The sequence below is a fragment of the Falco rusticolus genome, chromosome 1, assembly GCF_015220075.1.
Source record: "Falco rusticolus isolate bFalRus1 chromosome 1, bFalRus1.pri, whole genome shotgun sequence".
NCBI lineage: Eukaryota > Metazoa > Chordata > Aves > Falconiformes > Falconidae > Falco > Falco rusticolus.
In genome coordinates, this window is record NC_051187.1 from 22,220,534 (window position 1) to 22,236,905 (window position 16,372).

Sequence of the window (16,372 nt, forward strand, 5' to 3'; positions counted from 1 at the left end):
CTTCAAGATCAAGTGAAAACTGAAATCTCTTGTTGTGCTTAATGTAGGTTTACCAGTCTCCCTGTATGTCTTACGAAACAGAGAAGCTTGATAAACTGCTACAAACTGCAGGCTGTGTTGTGAGTCTTCTGGAAGTGCCTGCCCCATCTGTGTCATCTGTGAAATACTGGTCCCAGGTGGATGGTGTAGCTCCAGTGCCGTGGAATGCGTTGAAATGACCTCTTCCTCCTGAAGTTCAGGTGTTATTTAGCATAAAAGCAGCCCCTGAGGCCTTCACTTGAAGTTGCTGTCTGCCAGCACAGCAGCTGAATGTGGGCTTTAATCTGTTTTGCTTTGCTGTTAGAATGCTGTGAGGTAAGAGATTTTGAGTTACGAACGATATGAATCCCACCTCTAAGCTTGTAGACATCAGTTATCCATCCAGCCTATACAGTAAATCAGCCTATACATTATTAGCACAAGAGATTGGAAGTTTCTTTCATAGGGATAATAATTCAAAACAGACAGAATATTCCACACCTTAAGAACCTCTCTCTTGTTCCCACGAGTGATCCCACACCTTAAGAATAACAGGAAGCATCTTGAAAAAGGTAGCTCTGGAAAAGGGATTTTTATTATTATTATTAAACCCTAAAACAGAGTAAGAACTTGCTGTTCCTTGTCTTTCCCAAAATTATCACTGAAGACCCCCTGAGTGTATGAGCCAGGTACAACCATGGCAAGGCAGAGGTCCATTTGCTGAGTATGGAAAAAGATGGAGGCTCATCAGGCTGTGGAACAAAACCGGTTAAACAATTAAATCAGAAAGGTGTTTGCTGTGCACCATCTCTTGTCTGAACCTCTCTCTTGTTCCCACAAGTGATCCCTGTGCAGTGGTGGCACCATGGGAATGAGCGAGGCCAGCAAGCCCTGCATCTGCGTGCCCGTAGCTGCCAGAGGATGCTTTCAAATGCACCCTGATGTTTCATATGACACCTAAAACAGCTGAGTTGTTGGCATGACGAGGGTATATACGTGCTTGCAGTCCAAGAGTTTTGCTCCTTCTCTGTCTCAGTACCAGTACTTCACAGTGATTGCAAAATTCCTGCCAAAGATGTGTGCGTGTTGTGAAGTTTGGATGAAACTTGCTGGGGTGATAAGCTCTCTCCTTACCCCAAACATTCTGCTTAGTTCTTTTTGTGAAGCTGGGGGGGTTCCAGATTCCCTACAGCTGCTTTCAACCACGGTGCAGTTCTGTGCTTGCTCCTTCCAGGTGAAGAGCGGTTTGCACCCAAAATGCCTGAAGGCTTTGTCTGTCTTGTAGGAGGTGGCAGGGACTATCATGTTCAGTAAAGGCAGGTTTGGGAAAGGCTGTGGCTTCCAGAAAAGTTACAAGATAATCTTGATTATCCTGTGCAGTTATATCATTAACTACATACTCCAGTAAGAGATATGTGAGCCTGGTCTTACTGAGGGGTCCATAGAGGACACGGCTGGTGCCTGATCAGAAACCCTGTGTTTGTTAGAGTGTCATCACAGGAATACTACACTTGTCCTGCGAGTAAGTCTGGTTTCAGCTGGAAGGTCCTTGCTGCAACAACACGTATCCATGCAGTGTTCCCTGGAGAAACAAGAGGGAGGGAGAAACAGTTATTCAGAAGGAGCTAAATTTTCCTGTTTGCCATAGATTGGGTACATTGGATCCACCGGCTTCAGTGCTGTGAAGCAGGGGAAGCATTCATCGTGTTACTCAGCTGTACTGTAGAGAAACGGAGTAGTTACTCCAGACCTCCAAGATCCTTTAAACCTTTGGTCTCCCCTTTGAGCTGGACAATTAATGTGCCTTGTGATACTGGTTCACGTGAAGCAAAAGGGCAATGTTTTGTAGCGAGAGCAGGATGAATGGGAGGCAGCGCACAAGTGTTTTATTCCTGGCTCTGCTGTGAGCCTTTGAAGAAGTCACTTGATTTATCTAGGCCTGATTCTTCTCTAACAGCATTTTCAAACTACTGTTATCTGCACTTTTGGAAAAAGACATGTAGGTGTGCCGCACAGAAATAACTAAACCCCTGCATGATTTAATGGTGAGTTATATACCCCTGAAATGCATTTGACACCACAACAAGCTCTTTCTATACATTTTGTGAGTAGCTTGTTGTGCTTGCTAAAATCGGTTATCTGGTACAGCCATTTTTGGCAAGGAATTTTACAAGTAGTGTTAGTTTAATTTCTTCTAATGAGGAAGAAATTGTCTTTTCAAAACAAAAATGTTTGAAAAATACTGCCTGAATGTCTCTCTCTCTCCACTAATATGTCCCTTGAAACTGTTACCTAGAGAAAGACGGATGAGATTGCGATCCTTTTTTCCACTGACTCTTTTTTTCAGTTTTCTAAACATTTTCCCTACATTGAGGGGAGGAAAAAGAAGAAAACCCATCCCAAGAAAAACAGTAGAATGTAAACAACTGTTCTAAAAATTCTTTTAGCCAGTCGAAGGTTTGTGGTTATAAAAATATTTGTGCTCATTCACCACGCTCACCCCTCTGTCTTGGAAGATTATGGTTAAGCTGACATGTAAAATCCCCTGTGACTAAACCAGCCTGGTAGCACCACGTGCAAAGAGATCAATCGTTTGCTCACCCATGTATGTGTACTTACACACTGTGTTTTCAGGCTCCAGGTAGTTCAAGGCACCAGTCTTGGCTTTGGCAAGCAAATACAACGCTTGAAGAAACGTTGCTTTCTCCCCATACACTGTGTTTGCACGGATGATGCAGGTTGTGAGTTTATCACCGTTGCTTAGCTGTAAAATCAGGGAGGGATGTTAGTGACTGATGGATTCAGAGATGAAATCTTCCACAGTAATAAAACCTGGGAATATTGGTCTAGAGGAGTCAACATTTGCAGAGGTGCTCTGGACATTTAGGGCTGATTTGGGTCTTTCTAACCACCTCTCTCCTTCCACCCATCCTGTGCTGTAATACCAGGGGTGCTACCATGGACTTTTTTAGCTTTTTTTCCATTGGCTTGCAGTACACGTTTTTTTGCCACAGGCTTTGTCTTCCCATAAGGCAGCTCCACTGCCCCATTGTATTTGGTATCCTCAGCTCCTCTGAAACAGATTGTGAGAGACAGTGAGTGACCGTGGAGTAGAGCACGGGGCTTGGAGACATTTGTCACAGTGTGATTTACTCTGCAGTCCCTGCTCTCCAGGGACTTACCACTGGCTGTGAGTTACAGGAGATCCTTGCTGCAGGATTTGGGAAAAATAAGGCCTCAGTAAATACCAGGTGGTTCTGGCTGTTCATAAGCTGGTTTGCATGAGCATGGTGGTTTGATTTCTGACAGCTTGATTTGTTTTTGTTTACGAGTGTGATTGAAGCAAATAACCCTCTGGCAGGCCGAATGGAAAGCAGTGGAGTTACCTTTTTAAGTAACTCACAAGTGGCTGAACAAGTTGGAAAGAGCAGAGGAAGATGGAGGGCAGGAAAATGACAGCAGTCCTACTTCATTTTTTCATTAGAGGTAGAGGAAAGCCTCTCACGGGCCATGAACTAAAAGGAGAAGTTGCTGCTTAATTTTCTCACAGAGTTGATTAGAGTTGGGAGACATTTGCCAGTGATGTGCTATAGATGCAAGTGATCTCCTGGAAAACATGCAATCAGCAGGTTTGCGCTGGGATTATTCCTTCCTCTCCCCTAGCAAATTACACTCAAGGGGGAGAACAAAGCAGCAGCCCATAATTAAGGGCAAGCAGGGCTTGCAGCCGTGCTGGGGACACTTGGTTGCCATTATGGAAGGCAACCAGCTCACTAGCCTCCTAACACAGAGCTGCAAGGAGGAAAGCCCATGGGATCTAGCATGTAACTGGCCTGACAGGCCCTGAAATAATTCCAAGGAGATCCAAGAAAGTAGCTCTGTTCCCCACCAGGGTGCTGGCATTTTGTCCCAGTGGTTCTAGATAAATGTTCGTCCGTGACAGAATTTGGTGAAGCAGTTCCAGTGGGCTCTGGAGGGGCTGGGGACTGAAGAAACCTGGCTTGAAGCATCGGGAAGGACCATCCACTAGTACCGTGTGGCCACTTGCTCCCCTGCCGCATGGATAGGCTCCCTCTGCGTGCTGCAGGAGACTTTCTTCACAGTTTAAAATTAATTTCCTCTATACCTTGCTCTCCTAGAGAAATTCACCCTAGATGAACACCAGGCGCTGCCAGGTATGGGGTACCCCCCACGGGGCGATGAAGAATTACCGTGCTTCTTTTGCAGATGGGGCTGGGACGCACCTTTTGGAAGGGTTAAGTGGCCCGTGAGGAGTCTTTTTGTCAAACGCTGGGTCTCGGGAGGACGAGCTCTGACTCAGGCTCCCTGTTCGACCTTGGGCAACTTGCTTACTCTTTTCTGTGCTCAGATCTTCCTGTGTAAAATGTGGATAATGCTGTTGCCTTTCTCTTGCCTGTTTGGCAGTCAAGTATCTTGTGTGTTCAGATATCCCAGCTGAGATCAGGGCTGCCTTGTGCTACAGCAACAGAAATAAATTAGGAGCATCAGGAATACAGCCTCCTCGCACACCCTGGGCTTTTATCACAAAACCCTCCTCCCCTTCTCTGTGTTTGTGGGTGATGAGCAAGAGACAAACCAGAAAACAAGCAAGACAAAAGATTGATTGTGCGTGGTTTGTTGCAAGCCTGGGAGAGGCCCAAGACAATTAGGGGGGTATCTAGAAGTTCTAGTTTTAATTGCTTTCTTTTTTTAATCCAAATTTTTTTTTTTTTTTTTTTTTTTCCTAGCAGAGCTTTTGAAAAAGCAGCAGCTTCACAAAGGGGCAAACCTGCCTGCAGTTCCTGGGCTGCAGTGCTCTGCTCCTGTTTGCCTTCCCCCACCCCTTCTGAAGCTTGGTAGTAACAAAGAGCTCAGCATAATGCTCTTGCTTTTCAAAACGATCACAGATAACTGAACGCTAATAAGACTGGAGCAGTATTGTCAGAAGGTATCTCAGTGGTGGCTGTCTCAGAGGGATTGAGACTGACAGAGGCATTTTCTATTATTGTCGGATGCTGAGGTGTGAGCATTATCCCTGCACCCATCACCCTGTCCAGAGACTAATCATGCTTCGTCTGTGTCAATTCCCAAGCACGTAAAAGTGAGTTAAATAAAATTATACGAGGAATGATGGAGAAGGGGGATGGAGAAAAAGGCAGGCAGGCAGGGTCATGGATTGTGAGGGAGAAGAGAGGAGCACAACAGATGGGGTGTGGACAGGGGAGATGAAGAGGAGGAAGGGGAAAGCCGTGTCACCTGTGCTTTCAGTCTGGAAAAGAGGCATATTACATTGTCTTCCAGTCGTTACTGGGCTCCCTGTTGAGACAGATGATGTCATTTTTGACTGGGGGGCTGTCCCTTCTCTCGTTTTGTGTTATGCAATTCCCTTAGTTTAAAATCAGAATCACTGGAGAATGAAGACCACGCTCTCGGGCGTTCTCGCCGCATCACGGGAGAACCTAAGTGTGTTCTGCAAAATTAGTTGAAGGCTCTGAGGGTCGGTTTGTTTGCATTTGTGGGGGGGGAAGGATTGGGAGCTGGTGGGCAGAGCGTGTTCCTGCGTAGCTCTGTGAGCGTCAGCCTGGATGGGTTTTTGCTTGCACCCGTTGGTACCATCATTGCCAGCCAAAGGACTGTCCTTGCCGGCAGGATTTGGGGTAGATTTTTCAAGATGTCTATTCACATCTATCTTTTCAGGACTAAAATACTAAGGATATGCCTGTATCTACCCTCATTTTTAGAAATTATTTAGATATGCTAATGACAAAATCCCATAGCTTTTCAGTGACACAGAGCTTCTAGTGATCATGGACACAGCTGGATTGAGGTTTGTTGCTCTCATGGATTTTTTTCATAAACCAGACATTTATTTTACAGATTTTGGTGCTTGAGCACTTTTCAAAACAACCAGGTTATGCCTTAGTTTTACTTGTAAGTATGAAAGTTAGGCTTGTAGGCCATTTCAAGTTATGTCTTAAGCAGCTTTTTCTATATGGGCTCACATTTCTAGAGCCAAAGGACTGAAGCCAGCTGTGACTGGACTGGCTGCCTATAGAGACAGAACTTGACTTTGAGCCAGTCCCCCATGCACACAAGTTTCCATGGTTTGAGAGGTCTGTATAGCTACCACCATGCTTGAAATTAGCGGGAAACTTTATAACGGCGTGTATCAGATTGCAGCTATCTCTACTTGACTTCAAATTTGACCTAAAACTTCAGCTCCTGGTCTTCAGAAATATCAGCCCTGCTCTCAAGGTGCAGGTCCTGTTGCCCCATGAGTACCTAAGGTATCCTGATGCTGCGTCCTGAGTGGGAATGTCAACTGATTGTGAAAATCAGTTCTGGATATCAAAGATCTCTAAGCAGAAACCCCTTTCAAATCATAATTTTGACCACTTGTCTTTGTATTGCTCCAAATCCCACCTTTGCCACAGGAGGTTTTCTAAAGCTCTGCTGCTTCTTCTGGGTCTGTGAGTCGGTCTTATAAGATCCATATAGAGAAGGGAGGTGCTGAGCATAATGCCCAGCAGTCTAAGGTCCAGGAGTTAGCCCTTGTAAGTATATTGCCAGGAAAAAGGATTGTGGGGGATAGAAAGGTACAATTTACAGGCCAGCTCCAGGTCACAGAGGAGTGTAACTACACATGAATACTGCAGGGTGATGTCACACCGAATGCAATCTGTCCCCTAAGACTATGTGGCCAACTAACTTTCTTCTGAGACAGTGCTAAACCAGTTTGTGCGCATGTGACTGCGTTTGATAATAGGAGCTGGGTACAAGCTTGGTAGCGATTCACTGTGGAGCTGCAAGGAGTGGGGAGAGGGGGCTGGTGACAGCAGAGCATCACCTGCCCTTTGGATTGCCTTAGTATGAGGGGAGAGCAAAAGCTCTGACCAGGATATGACTGGACCGTTTCACAAAACGGTCATAAGCATCTGAGACCTTGTCTGAAACTGATTTTGGGGCTTAGAGGAGCGGGGCTGTACGTATGGCGAGAGCCTCGGGGTGCAGCGGGTCATACACCTCTCAAGCAGCTCTTTCAGTCGGTGATATCTGCTGCTGGTCGAGTATGGGCTGGGAAGAGGTACGGTTCCTGGAAGCGAAGAGCAGCAAAGCAGGATTTTCAAGCAAGAGAAGAGGCATCAATGGAAAGGGGAACGCGTATCTTCTCCTTTGTAGCCACAGCAAAAGTCTCCCTCTGGCTGCGGTTTCGTTGCTGTTTAACCCGCAATCAGGAACGATGGAGATTATTTGCTTAGCCTTACCTGAGCACGGGCTCATGTGAGATGTTGGGTCCCACCGCAGCAGTGGAGCTTGTGTAGGCAATATATGGGATGTTCAGCGCACAGCAGGCCCTTAACACGTGGCCAGTACCTGTGGGGCAGGTTGGTGAGGACAAACTGGAACCACCTTGCCTTGATTCCTGTTGTGCAAATCGAAAGAGTTTTCCAGCCTTGAGATTCTGACTTGGAACAGATCCACCTTTTTTACGGCTGAAAAGATGGAAAGCCACAGGCGAAGGCTGCGGTTCCTCAGGTACGTTTGCACGGGAATGGATGGGTTATAACATGAGAGTAGCAGTTACATCTATAGCTATCCTGTGGCTTAATCTCCGTGGCTATTGACAACTGACTTAACTTGGACTTAATGGTTACTTAATAGGTGCTAACAGGGAGGATGTTGACAGCCCAGCAGAGCAAAACTCCATGTTTGCCATCTTTATTGATTCACGGACAGGCTGTCAAATGGTGAATTGCAGCCTCCTGGCAAAAGCGTTTGTGTTTTAGTTGCATATATTCCTCTGTAGAAGTTCTGCAGGAGGACCATAGGGTGACTATAGGGTGAAAATCATTGCAACAGACTCTGGAGAGCTGCAGAATCTTTAATAAAGGAGCGGGCACAGCTTACAAGTCCACATGACATCCAAATGAGTCTGAAGCACGGTTTGGTTTAAGAAAGGTTGCTCTGGCGGAACTTGTGGGTCAGTGTGTGTGGGTTTTGGTTGGTTGGCTTTTGGGGAAGAAGGTGGGTTTAAATGACTTATGACTCTTTCAAGTTGATTCTGTGAGAACCTCAGTGACAACAGCATAACCATGGTTGCTTACTCTGGGGGCCTTCAAATCTGATAAGGCAGATCTTAAAGGAAGCTGCTCGTAGGGTTGGCTTCTGGAAATCTCCGCTCTATTTATACCTGGCTAATCAGGGTCTGCCCTTGAGCCTTGCTGCAGGTCTTGCATGAGAGGGCTTCTGATTTCTCTGTTCTCTTTGTTGTTAAGGGCATAGTCTGAAATTCTCAAGGAAATACTGAATTTAGGATAGTTTCAGAGGGCATAAAGCAATATGAAGACCTGGTGAAAAAGAATCAATTTACTTCTCCATGAGCCTATCACAATATGTAAAGTTAACTGAGAACCCCTGTTGAGAAACATCACTGGAAACAGCCGAGTTAAAATCCATTCAGCTTAACAAAAAGAAGATTAAGAAGTCTTTAAGTGACTAGATGGAAAAAATAATTATTGTAGAAGAGGACGCCTCAATCTAGGCAAAAAGACTATAAAAGGATTTGGCAACCAGTGCTTGAATCAGAGGAGAGAATTAAAGCAAAAGAAGTACATTTTTGCCAGAAATGTTAATTAACCATAGCCACACTAATACTCTTCAGTATTGTTATGGGTTGCTGAAAGCCATGATAGATCGCCCATTAACTTGTAGTCCTTAATTCTAGGCAGCAAGTCTTTTGAAAAGGCATAGACCAATTCGGCCACAAATTGTTGTGCTTAAGGCAGTAATTGGATGAATTTCTGTGGCCTGAGCTACACAGAGGAGCCAGCTAGAGGATTATAGAGCTGACCTGTCCTGACCCTATTTTTTTCCATTAAGTCTACAGCAGATATCAAATACAGGTAATTTTAAATTTTTTAGCTGCTATGATTTTAATAGAAAACTATGACTGATCTCTCAGTTCAAGACTTCAAGAAGTCCTAGTGGGAGCAGCAGCCCCATTTTAGGGAGGTCTACGTGAACCACCAAAGGGGAGGCAGAAATGCAGAACAGCAGAGCAGTTTGCCTGAAAATAAAGCTCCTCTTAAGACATCTCGGACTGTGCTCCTCAGAGAGACGCTCGGTCACATTGGAAAAACCTCTGTGGGTACGATTTCCTGGGAACGCCACAAGCATCTGCAAGAGGTTTGGTTTGCAGAATAGGGGAGTTGCCCAGTGTTCACCGCTATCTGTGAAATCCTCCCTACGCTAAAGCACCTTGCTCGTAGCAAGCAGACGATGAAGGGGAAGATTTCACAAAGCCATTAAAAGGCAGAGGGAACCCTCAGGCTCTGAATATTCTCAGTGCACAGGCTCTTAAAAGCATCTGGTTTTGAAAACAACTACAGCAATGAAAAGAAGGATGGAATTTAAATGTTGCCCTCAAATGTATCAGCAAATAGTAGAAGCCCTAAGCAGTAATTGAGTTTGAGATATGTATATATATAAAAATATATAAAATTCCTTCCTTGTGGTTAACAACTATTTTAGTAGCTAACAGCCCGAGGTGCCATTGGAATTGCTGGTGTAATAGGGATTTCATTATTTTTATAGCCTGTGCTTATTTCTTAGATTTATGAACAAATTTTCTTTAAGCAGATCTTGAACCTAACATGAAATCAGCTCTTGGTGATAGGAAGAAAGTGTTGTGGAGCTCTCAGTTATGCATGGCTTGTAGGTACATAATGGTTGTGAACTCTGACTATAATTAAAATATCATCACACCCTTATAGTGCGGATGCAGTTCAGCTGGTATAGGCTTGTGCTGGTTTATGTTGCAGGTTTTTTTCCCTGGAGATCCCTGGGAAAGCTGCAAGCTATCTAGAACAGGGGTTAACAATTGTTGTCCTCGTCACATGCTAAACGGTTTCTTACTGCTACAGGCATGTTCGGAATCACCTCAGTACCCTTGACCACCTAGTGAATGTTACCTTGACTTGTAACTGGGTCTAGATGTGACTTTCTGAGATGAAGCTTTAGCAGTGGAGAGGAGCAGCATGGCCTGCCCTGAGCAGGGACAGAGGGGCAGAGGCAGAAGCATCCCTGCTGGAAAGGAAAGGTCCCGGGCACCTTTCTCATCTCGTAGCAGAGCGGTGTGCGTGAAATTCAGGGGACAAGGGAGCACTAGATCAGAGAGGGTATGTTTTTTGTAGCCTCTTGAATGACTACAGCAAGGTGTGTGAATGTAAGCCTGTATTTAATTGCTTATTTTAAAGAGCTTACCCCCAACATTGACAGCTCTCATTTCCCAAAAGGGCACAGTGTTCCTGTAGTCCACAATAGCAGCTGTGTGAACAACCACGTGAACTCCCTGCATGGCAGCAAGGAGCAGATTGTAGTCTCGAATGTCTCCTTTCATCACTATCACATGAGTGGTAGCTGGAGAAAAATAATATAATCATAGATGCAGGGGAAAAAGAAAAGTACAAATCAGCATCCTCACCTTCTTGCAGAATGACGATCCTGCTTGGAAAGCTTTCTTCTCTGCAGGGCAAGCTGAAGCACACTCTAATTAACAACTAAGCCATTTGAATATATCACACCAGCGGAAAATACATCCCTACTTTTGAACCCCAAGAAGCCAGATCTGCATCTGGTTTAACTCAGCTTAGCACTTTGCCAGTTTGCATCGACTGTGGGTCAGAATAGCTGTGGCTGTCGGTGCAGATCTCTAGCACGCGTCTGAGGACAGTGCCAAGCCAGAGCAGGAGGCTGCTGGCCCAGAGCTGCAGCTGGCCACAGGACTTGCTCCCAGATGTGTGCGTGAGTGATGCTGTGCCGGACAATTTCCTTCAGATCGAAGAGCTTTAGAGCTTGCTGGGAATAACACCGGGCGAGTTCAAGGGATGTTGCACAGAGCTTTATTTAAATTGCAAATACTATGGAGGGGAAGGGAAATGAATGTAACAAGTTGAAAAATTTCATAGCTAATTCCTCCCTTTGAGCCATTTAGAAGGGCTTTTTTTCCCCTCCATTCCCCCCACCCCCCAATACCTGTTCCACACATGGCTACTGTTGGCATCTGCTACTATTTTTCTTGCTTTGAGACAGTATTGTAACATTGAAGTAGGATTTTTCTCTTTTTCTGTAGTTGGGAATAGGCCAAGAAGAAGCTGGGGTCAGGAAGCTGTACTCCTTAGGGGTTTCGTAATAATCCAGACAGCAGCAGCAGTCACAGGATTGCTTTGGGAGGGGGATGTCTCCTCTGCCCTGGGCTGGTGGCTTCCTGGGGAGCCCCGTGCAGCCAGGGATCGGAGTAGCAACTTCTGAAGGATCATACAAGCGAGCAGCTCAGGGAAGGGTCTGTGACACCAGCCGTGGAAGTGTTATGACACGGAAGCCCTCAGTGAACAACTCCCAGGACAAAGTGGTAATAGAACAGGGTTATTCCTCAGGAACTCCACGGAGGGACAAACCTCCAGGCAGTAGGTTAGCCAGGTGAGCCTTTGCTAAGAAGCACGAGAGGTAGGAAGATGCAGAAGTTTTACAGAAGGGTCAAGCCGGTTTCTTAATTAGCATAACCAAGATTTGGTGGACTAGCTCATAGGAGTTTTAATATTAAGTTAGTTTAATATTAAAGCACAGACTGAGACTAGGGTAGGAAAAGGCAGGCAGGCGTTGTCCATGCAGCAGAGGTAATACACTTGCCTGGGGGACCCGAGCACAGAGGATGCTCTTGCTGAAAGGCAGAGCAGGACCTCCATAGCCTTGTGCTGGGAGGATTTTGCTGCTACTTCATGGTGAGGGAAAGCCCGTAACCAGTCAGGTTGAAGTGTTCAATAGTCTCTTTCTCATCACCTGTCTTAAGGCAGCTGGTGCAGTTAAGACCAGGAAGAGAATGATGAGAGCTCAGCCGAAATCGGGGAGGATACAATGCTACCGCAAGAAATTTTCCAATTGATGAGGCCTGATGAGCTTTATTCAGGGCTGCTAAAGAGGTGGTGGATGTAACTGCAGCTTTATTGTGTTATCAGCTACTTTGGAGAAATTTTGGCAGCACTGGAAGACTGCAGTACAGCAAATAACACACTGGTGCTTAGAGAGGAGGTAAAGAAGAGCCAGGAAATTACAGAACAGCTTGATTTCAACCCCAGGAAATTCAGGAACACATTTAAGCAACATGTGTGTGAGCACCTGTGGGATAAAAAGGGGAACAGAAGCAGCTGACATGGATTTGTCAAGAACAAATCAAGTCAGAGAAACCTCCTTTGTTCTTATGACAGGTTAACAGGCTGTACGGATATTGTGGAACAGGTCGATGTCATCTATCTTGATTTTAGGAGGGCTTTGGAAAGCGTGTCATTCTCGTAAGCAAGAGAGATGGTCTAAGGAAGGCACACGAGGGTGAGCACAGAGCTGGCTGAATTACAGTTCCCAGGGAGCTGCCGGCTGTGGTAGGTGGCTGCTCTGGGGTTCTCCAGGGTTTATTGCTGTATTTGAGTGGGTTTTATTGTTTTCACCAAAATCTGGCAGATTTGTTCGTTAGCTCAGCAGATAACATCAGACTGGGAGGGACTCAGGGTACGCTGGAGGATTTAGAGTACGAGCTGAGTGTAACTAAGGTAGTCCGAAAAACCTCCACAAGGTGACATCTGATAGGGGCAAGGAGAAGTTGTTGGGCTCAGGAGGGAAGAGGCAGCAGGTCTTCGTGAAAGAACGACGCCGGGCCAGGGCAGCTCAGGAGCTATCGCCTGTCAGTGGGGTCTTGCCACTGTGAAAAAGGCATGACCGTACTGACGGGTACGAACAGGAGAGCAGTTTGCAGGATGGAGGAAATAAACCCATTGGTGTTGCTCAGCAGTGGGAAGGCCACAGCCGGCTTCTCCATCCCAGGCTCAGTGCCCCTCTTCCAGAAGAGGAACGCCAGTGCCCACAGACAGCACGTGTGAGCTGTGGGGGAGGGAGGAGACGTGAGAGCTGCTTTAGCTTAAAGGAGAGAGTAGTACAGGGTGGCAGGAGGTGGCTTTCCGATCATGAAGGTTGTTGTAAAGAATGACAGTGTTTCACCTATTCTACCTTTAAGGCTGGATGAGAAATCAAGGACCTAAACTGCAGATCAGACCGTACCAGCAGTGAGATAGAAAAACATCTGTCGGGAGGGGAGGTGGTGGCACAGCTGGTTCTGCCTTGGGGCAGAGGGACAGGGGCTGGGATGGCCCCGCGGCGCCGCTTCTGCCTCATTTTTCTGCGATTTGCTGCGCCAATCACAGACCTCTCCTGGAGCACAGATTATGGCACCTCCCTAAGGTTTAAACAGTTTTGTCTTCAACTATGGGTGCTTTTAGGGCAGCTGGCTACCTGAAGCCTGGGGAAACCAGTCTGGTGAGTTCAGCTGCCAAGGGAGGGTTTCTGACACGGGTATTTCCCTGGGAGTCTTTTAACTGGCTTTCCGTGTCTCTCCTTTCTATTGATCTCTCCTAACAGGTAGGATCTCCCTTACGTTTTTTTCCTCTCTCGCTCAAAGCAAGGTGAAGGTTTGGGCCATCAGAGAGGGGGACCCAGCTCGCCATTAGCCCCGCGGGGCCACCATGAGCTGCATCATCGGCTTGTTTTGTGAGGGTATTCTCGAACCCAGTAAAACAGGTTGGTTTTCCCCCAACGTACCTCAGTGTAATCAACCATGGTGAAAAAATCAGAAGGCAGCTCTCTGAATATGATCAAATAGATTAGTATCTTTGTGTTTGCTGAGACCCACCTCTTCCTTTTTTATGTGCAGCACAGTAAGGCTACTACAGGTTTCTCTCTGTTATTTCGGTAATTTGTTTTACATCCCTGCTGCAGATGCTGATCTTGATTCTGTTATTGTCAGGGGTTTGGGGTTATTTTTCTCAGAATTGGTAACTGGTTGGAGCGGTTCAGGAACATGATTTTTTTGTTCCCTTTGCTGTTAGACTGGTTGAGCAGGGACAAAGCGGGTAGCCAACTGCGCATGTCGGGTACTCGGTGTGCACGTTGCTCCTTACAACTGATCTTTGAGTGGGGACTTAGATCCTCCTTGTGATATATCTCTTGGGGTTACACACTATGGATCTGTTTGCTTTGATTTACCTCCTCTGCTGAAAAACCTCTCTGTGCTGGAAATTATTCTTCATCCAGTCTGTTTAATCCAGGCTCCTACCCCCCGTGCCTGTAACTGTGGCATCTCCAACATAATACCAGCTGTCTTGAGAAGGGGTGTTATGGCTGCTGAATGAAGCTGATGCACTTTTCTTACCTGTGGTGAATTTTTCCGCTTCTCCTCTTGCTACTGAATCAAAGACTCTGACTTCTTTGATGTAGTCTTGTTGAGACGGGAGCTCTACGATTTTCTCCCCAGTAAAACCACATCCTCCTGTCACCAGGTAGATGACCCCCATGCTCTCTACCCGTTTCTGAAGATGTTTTTGTGGTTGAGGAGTAGAGGCAAGGTTGCTGCCAAGATCCCATCATGCACTGTTAATCTCTCAGCCAATATGTTTTCTGAACTAAGTCTAAAGTTTAACCATCATATAATGTTACTGGCTGAGTGTTAGCTCCATCCAGTTATATATAAATCAGGTTTCCATTGGCACAGTCACACGGGTGCTGCCGCAGACACACCAGTGCTGCGTACAGGCCAGTTCTGGGCTCTCTGCCTCAGCCTTTCCCTGCGACCATGGTAGCCCGTGATCAGCAGGGCACCTCCAGCTTGCCCTGGTACATGTCTCAAGTCAGTCGAAAATTTTGACGCCAGAAATTTTCCATCCTGGAGAGCCCTGTCCCACGGGTTGGGCTGTCAGTCATCGTAGCCTGGGTCTCTCTGGGTGCTGCACAGAGCTGGTGTGCACAGCACTGGTCGTCTGCAACTTTGTGATCGCTGATTCTACCAGTTTGGTTATCTAGTATGGCTCTCCTGAACAAATTCTTCTTTGAGTGGGAATATATGTATGTACGTACACTCTCTCATATAGGGGAGGAGAAAGCCATTTCAATTTGAAAAATGTCTTGGAGTAAAAGCTCTACCACATCCTTTGGCAAATTGTTACAATGGTTAATTATCATCAGCATTAAAAGAGTGCATTGTTGTGTTCAGTGCCAGACTGGCTGAAATACCTTTTTCTTGCTAGGCTGTAAAGAATGTGTGCTATTCAGTTTGTCACTTGGATAAAAAAAAAAAAAAAGGGATCGGCTTTGTTTAAGGGTGCTTGATCCTGTCCTAGGACTGGGGTGTGGGGAGGGAAGACCTGCCCTCCTGCACAGCCTCTGCCTCGCTCATAAAGAGTCTCAGAGATAACGAAGTCAGGCCGACCAGCCACCCGTCTCTCTTCGATGCCAAGCAGTTTCCTTAAGCCTGGAGTAGTCCAGTGTTTTCCAGTCCATCTTTGAACCAACTTGTCACCATTTTTGGTGAGCTGTAGACACACTGTCCTAACAGAGGTAGCAGTGATGCATAGGGTAATGTAATCTCCCTGCTTACATTTTCTTTACAGTACGTAGAGTGTAGTAGTTGCCTTTATGGACACAGTATTGCTTGGGAAGTTTAGGATTGGTTTGTTCCCGTATCAGGATCACTGCTTTCCCCATCCCATTCCCCAGCCTGTGAGCAGGGGTTACCGATGCTGACTCAGGCTGCACTGGGGTGGGGGTACTCCTGGCAGCCCTCCCCCGGCCACATACAACAGGCTGAACCCTGGAGAGCCTTTCCAGCTGCTTGAATGAAGAAAATATTGTTGGAGCCATTCTTATTGTAGTGGTAATGCTTGTCTGTCTGTATCAAGTTGTACAGCAACTTGCTGCCGAGCATGTGGTTAATGAAGAGTTAAGGCAGTGCATTCAAAGTGTGTTTCATTTTTGAATATATAATTTTCTTTTCATCGACTCCTGCTGGAAGTTCAATCGGTTCAACTCTGCCATTGATTCTTCTTGGGCTGTGTTCAGCGTTAGGAAAAGTCCTTTCCCCTTGCTGCGATTACAAGCAGCGGCCACAGTGGTCCAGAGACCAACATGGGCCTGATGCTAATTTGGTGCCTGGCAGACCAGCACAGCCACAAACGTCCCAAGAAATTAATTTAGCCTTTTATCCGGCAACCCCAATCTGTACAGCAGTGATTAACAGAACTGCCTTCCCTCAGAGGACTTTTTGCAAGGATAAATATATCAGAGTTGGAGGTGTTAGACGCAAAAACCAAGATAAATACACCCTGAGAGACCCAGAGAAGTGCTGCATGGGAATGTTTGGCACCAAGTAACCTTGGGATGTCCTCCTCAGCGATGCAAAAAGCTGTATGAAGTAGGGGCCTTGACGCTGTGGACGCTTCTTAGCGTTTACAAGATTTAGCCTTTGCTATAATACTGC

At 46.2% G+C, this 16,372-nt stretch overlaps 1 pseudogene; it reads right to left on the reverse strand.

Moving 5' to 3' along the window:
- Window positions 1-1,166: 1,166 nt before the first annotated feature.
- On the reverse strand, window positions 1,167-14,414 carry LOC119154086 (annotated as a pseudogene).
- Between the last annotated feature and the right edge of the window lie 1,958 nt (window positions 14,415-16,372).